Raw genomic sequence first — 6,102 nt, forward strand, 5'->3', positions numbered from 1 at the left:
TCTAACAGCCCTCACTGTCAGAATAATATATTTCATTAAAGAGACCCACTACCTCTTCTTTTGAATGTAGGTCCCTTTCCACTTCGACTGTTCCCAGAAAGTGCATGATGACAAATATAACCAACTGTACACTTGAAAAAGTGAATTCGAAGATTGGACACAATCTACAGAAAGTGGATCAAGTCGTCATCCATGAGGGATAATTCAATATTTAACCCAATCTACCATTCTTTCCAAAGACCAGGCTAATTTCCAGACTGATTTGGTTGTTATCTGTGGACATCTGAAATCCCTCCTTGCTCACAATGGTAAGCAGGTTTCCAAGGTTAGATGAGTCTCACCCATAGATTTCAATGCTTTTTTTCTACCCACATCCTGCGCTATAGCTCTTTGCTCAGAGAATGCCACTCAATAACATGCACACTTAATTAGGTCTGTGTAATGCCAAGCAATTGTTTGTAAGCAGGAAGAAGATGTCATCTGGCTAATTGATCCACTCACTACCATACATCTAGATATTTGAAAATAACCCGATGAAGGATTGAAGTTTTTCCTTTATCAGCATGTAGACAGGCCTAAAATCTTATAGTCGAGCAGTATCCACAGACAAAGTTAACTGCATCGTTGACACTCTGCATTTGGCAGGCTGTGGCCAGACAAGCTTTCTCCCCACCTGGTGACCCCAAGTTTGGCCTGAATGTCTTGGCACTGGTTATAAAGAGGGATGTCAGTGTCTCAAAAATGCCAGAGAGTCTGACAGGCATTCTAACTATCTGACTTAGCTGCTTTGATTTCCATAAGAGAAGTGGAATGTATAACAGAACTTCAGGACGGAGAGGGCCCAGTTCCTAGGTTTGGAAAGGGCCAAAAAATAGGAACTCATTTCCTGAGAGTGAGTCTAGTCTACAATCTAGGGAAGATGATGGGGGTAATTTAGGTGAACCAGTTCAAGGCAATGTATCCTCATTACCTTTGGAGAAATGCTTTCATACCAGCCACTTTTGCAGGGGACCAGTTTGGGCCATTTCTACACAACCTAGTGAAGGAATGGTGATTCTTTACTCAGATCTGGAAATATATCAAACCAATAATTCAGAAAATCTACTTAAAAATCCTAAATTGTCTAGATCTACACTCTCTTGTCTATATGTCAGATTAAGTAACTAATCGCCAAAGTTCTGCTTCATTTGGTGCTATGTAGTTTCCACTACAGTAGCCCTGATCTAGTTAGTTTATCTCCACAACTCAAAATCACTAAACATTGTTCAAACCAATCCCCTACTCTCTCCACCTCTAGAACCACTAGTTGATCTGAAACAGCAGCTGAAGATGGGGCGGGGCGTGGGTAAGAAACCCAAGGTTAAGAAATAAGCCAAAATCACCCCCTCCTTCCCTCTACAGGCACCTAGGCTGAAGCAATCCTGAATTAGGGAGAGGAGAAGATTTCACATTAAATCAAACTCAGGGTCTTGAAGATTCACTGGACTGGACAATCTAACTACAGATCTGAAATTGTGTATATGACTTGAAGCTGTTTTCGGACAGTCACATAAGAAGAGGCAGAAGAGTCTTAGAGCCTCTTAGAGTTTTAATCCCAAGAAAGATTACCTACCATCCGTTGACACTTATAAGGGATGATGGAAGACAAAAATCAAGTTGTATTTTGCTTGTAAAGAGCGTGTTAGTCAAGAATAAAATCCAAAATGTACAGTGGAACAAACACAAAAGAAGGTTATTTCTCCCTTGGGTAAAGTCTTAGGCAAATGATTCCTGTCAGTGGGCAGTTCTCCTCCACATGTGATTCAGTGATCCAGGCTCTTCCCATGTGAGTCTCCACTATTCCTTAGGGCCTCAAGGTCAGCATCAAATGGAGGAAGGGGACAGAAAGCATTGGGAGAGGGGATGGGGATACATCCACTTGTTAAAAGCTTTGGTCAGGGCCTTCCCTGGTGGCGCAGTGGTTGAGAGTCCGCCTGCTGATGCAGGGAACAGGGGTTCGTGCCCCGGTCCGGGAAGATCCCACATGCCGCGGAGCGGCTGGGCCCGTGAGCCATGGCTGCTGAGCCTGCGTGTCTGGAGCCTGTGCTCCACAACCGGAGAGGCCACAACAGTGAGAGGCCCGCATACCGCGCAGAAAAAAAAAAAAAAAAAAAAAAAGTTTTGGCCAGGAAATGGCATATACATTCCATTGACTAAAACTTAGTCACATGGCCACATCAAACTGCAAAGGAAGCTGGGGAATGTAGTCCAACTGTGAAGAGCTACCAGATTTTGGGAAAATAGTTGCTATAGAGACCAACCTGGAAAATTCTCGAGAAGAACCAATGGTTCAACTACAAGTATCGTGAGAATACTTCTTTCTTCAAAAGGAAGATCATCACTGCCCAAAGAGACTTTTTTCCAGATGGTGTGTGTTGATGAATGGGAGAGAGAAAAGATGGGGAGGAAAAGAGAGGATTACTGTGAAAGAACAGAGGTGACCACCATCACGTGGCCATGAAGATCGACCGGATCCTGTAGCTTGCCTACTGAGACCTTCCACTCTCAAGAGACTGGTTTCTTCTCCCATGGAACTTCTGGCCTCTTGTGTAATGAAGATGTGCCTGAAACCCCTGGGTCTTGGGGAGCCTGGAAGTGGACACAACTCTAAAAAACTTTTTTGTTATTGAAAAGAATCTAGTAAAACTTACCACTGGACACAGAGGTCAGAAAAATTCAGTGAAAGCAGAATTGCCTGGTCTTTCAACCATAGACAAAATCATATTTTACACTCGATTAATTCCAAAACTGGATTTAATGTTTTTTAAGTGTTTCATTCTGGTAGGATCAGAAGACACACCTGGCAGGGACGAGGTCATCTCAAGAAGAGTTTGAATATTTACAATTAAAAAAAAAAAAAAAAACCACTCGCTTCTCTCGAAGTCTCACCCCTGGTGGGAGCAGCTTTTAGGACCCGTCACCAAAGGCAAAGTTTCCAGCAACTTGATCCCCTCTGTTACCTATATTTCGAGCCTCTAGCCCGCTATTAAAAATAAAAGGGCATCTCCATTCTCCCCCAGACGTACCATTCTGCAGCGACACTCACTACCTTATTCATGTATGTGTGAAGTGAGTGTTTTCCTGTCCCCCTAGTTGCCCTGGAGTTTTACATTAAGCGCCCTTCCCTGCTGGGTTTCTTGAGATGATCTGGAACGCACGCTGGAAAAACACACTGGGGGAGCGGAGAGGTCTGTCCAATCCCAAAGCCAAGAGCAGCCAAGCCTTGCTAAGTAAAATGAAAGAGACTTAAGGAGGAAAGAATCCGTTAGTGTAGACACGTAGGGGTTGAATTTACTCCCCCATGCCCGCAATGCCATAAAGGAGCAGGACGTCGGCGTGTGCAGCTCTGGGGGTTCCAAAGCTGCGAAGTGCGGTCTTTGGAGTCGTGGGAGTCAGTCATCCCTCAGTTCACTCCCGCCGCTCCTTCTTGCCCATCCACGCGAAAGCTGGGTCCAAAGGCTTCGAAGACCTGGTGACCCTGGTGCTGCGCCCCGCGGGGGCGGGAGACCGGTACCCGCCGTAGGCTGCCGAAGCTCCGACGCTGCCTGGACAGGGGGCTGAACTTCTGGAAAAACGGCTTTGGGGAGCTATCGGTCCTGGAAGGGCGAATGCGGGAAAGTGACTCGGTCCCCTAAAGTGGAGACGTTGCAGCGGGACCCAGCTTCTGGGAAGTTCCGCTAGGAATGTTTGAAAATACGTTTCTCCCCATTCGAGGTGTTTTGTTTTGTTTTGTTTTTTCCTTTAAATAAAAAAAAAACAAAGATGTGAATGAACGGGCAGGCGCCCCCTGGTCTGGGAACTGAGCTTGTGACTCGTGAAGATTTCGTTTGCTTCAGGTTGAGAAAAGAACCTGACGTCTGCCTGGACCTGTGCAAACCGTCTGGGGCTCCTTCGGAGAGGGACGTGCTCTACCCCAGCCGCCCAAAGCCTCGGAAGGTTCCATGGAGGCGGCGTCGGGACCGCTGGACCCCAGATCACCGGGAGGGGGGTGGGACGGAACGAAAACCCAAAGCAACACAGCCCGCACCCCTCGAAGTCGCGGTCCCGAAAGCGCGGGCCCAAGCACGCGGCTGCGGGGCGGGAAGGGGAGGGCGAGTTCTCAGCCCAGAGCCCCCCCGCCCCCCCGCTCAGCTTCTGCCATTTCCTCCGCCTGATTTCGGCCGGAGGAGGTCATCAGTTTTCGAGGGCAGATCGGAAGGCAATATTCCCGAGCAATTTGAACGGCTCTGGGAGAGAAGAAAATTAAATAATTGGACTGAAGTCTAAAATAAAGATCCGGAGCGAGATTATGACCCCACTGGATTTTCCGCTGAGAATCCCCCCCCCATTAGCGTGTACCTCCGAGCTGGCTCTGTCCCCGAGGGCAGAAAAAGGGGCCTTTTAGGCCTTGAGATGGGGGACTCTCCCCTGAAGCTTTAGATTCTTGAAACTGAAGCTACCTTGTAACCAAGGCAGATTTTGAAGTTGTTCCAGATCGGTTTCCTGTTCAAATAGCGTGGACCTCATTCTTCAGGTTCACTGTTTGGGGCGGGTCACAGCCTGAAGGCTGTCCGTGGGAGTGGGGGGACAGTACTAGAAAACACCATCACAGCGAGATTGTGAAAACATTCCCACAACTCTTCCTCTCAACTTTTGATTATTTGTGTAATTCAGGAAGAGGAGAATTCTGATTGCTTGTGGAGGCTCATCGTCCCTGGCGAGGAAAAAGACAGAGGAAAAAAAGGAAAATCTAATAGAGACCGGTGCAGTGTGCTCCAAGATGTTGGAACGGGTCCTCCGTGCGTTCTTCCTGGTTTAAAAGGACAGAGTCTGTCTTTCCGGGGCATCAGTTCCTCAAAGGATATTGCTTCTGTTGCAATAAAAGGCATAGAACTAGATATAGTTATCAAAATGCATATATATGGAGAGAGAGAGAGCTAGAGAGAAAGAAAACACGGGTTTTCTCCTTATGTCAATGGAAAACATATTTCCTGGCCCTCCAGGTATTTTTTCCAGGATGATCAAAGCTGGGCTAGGACCAGCCCCTTCCACATAATTCTTAGGTTGAATATGCACTTGCAGAGTGGATTTGGGGCGTCACTCCAGTTGACTTCAACTGACACATTCAGATCCCTATTCCGAGCTGGGCAGAGCATCTGAGAGATTCCTGCCGGGTTCAGATCCTAAGGAGTGAGCCTTGAGAGGCCAACATGGAGAAAGGAGGGATGTCTCTGGACCTTGCAAGAGGCACTCTTCTGTTTGCACCCAGAGGGCCAGAACCCCGAGACTAAGTGAGCAGTCATCTTGAGGGGAGAAGGGATGGGATTGGGCTTTCTTCTTCCTAGGACAAATCACATTTGGGAAGCTTTTTTTTTCAAGGGTGGGGCTAAGCTTTAAAAGGTAGTGAGCCTGCTTTTCTTGCAATGTTTGAAAAGAGAAATTCACCACTGTTTATGAGCCTGTCCCTGCTATTTAAAGTATGAAGTATTCTAAAGGAAAAACTTAATATCGGAAATTTGTAGACCTACAGTGCACCATGTTTAGAAGTACAACTGAAGCATACCCAACTGTATGGGGATATTGTCATCATGAGTTTCTACATGAAACATGACTATGCCACTTCATATGTACTACATGAGCAAATGGCAACAAAAACATAGCCACCCAGAATTTAATACTGAGGTCCCTAACATCTGAATAATTTGCTTTCCTCCTTTACACTTTCACCAACTGAGATTTAGCCAGCTTTGCAGAAGTCTGTTCTCATGGCTTCCCTGCCTCTGGCCTGCAGCCCTTCCACCCACCCATCTACCCTTCTACTTCTCCACACTTTTTTTTTTTTTTTGGAACCAGGGATTCTCTCAACTTTTTTTTTTTTGGAGAAATCTTTGTCAGTGTATGATTAAACACACACACACAGACAGACACACACACACACACCACTTCTCTATCCGAAGACTGGGCATAAGGAACAGAAAATAGGGGGAGGGTTTCTTTCCCCATTTGAGAGGTACCCTTTCCACAGGAACAAGCAGACAGGCAGAGAAGGAAGGGAAAGCTGGCTGATTCTTGGTCTTGGCAGTG

Source organism: Hyperoodon ampullatus, assembly GCF_949752795.1.
Source record: "Hyperoodon ampullatus genome assembly, chromosome: 11".
In the NCBI taxonomy this organism is placed as follows: Eukaryota; Metazoa; Chordata; class Mammalia; order Artiodactyla; family Ziphiidae; genus Hyperoodon; species Hyperoodon ampullatus.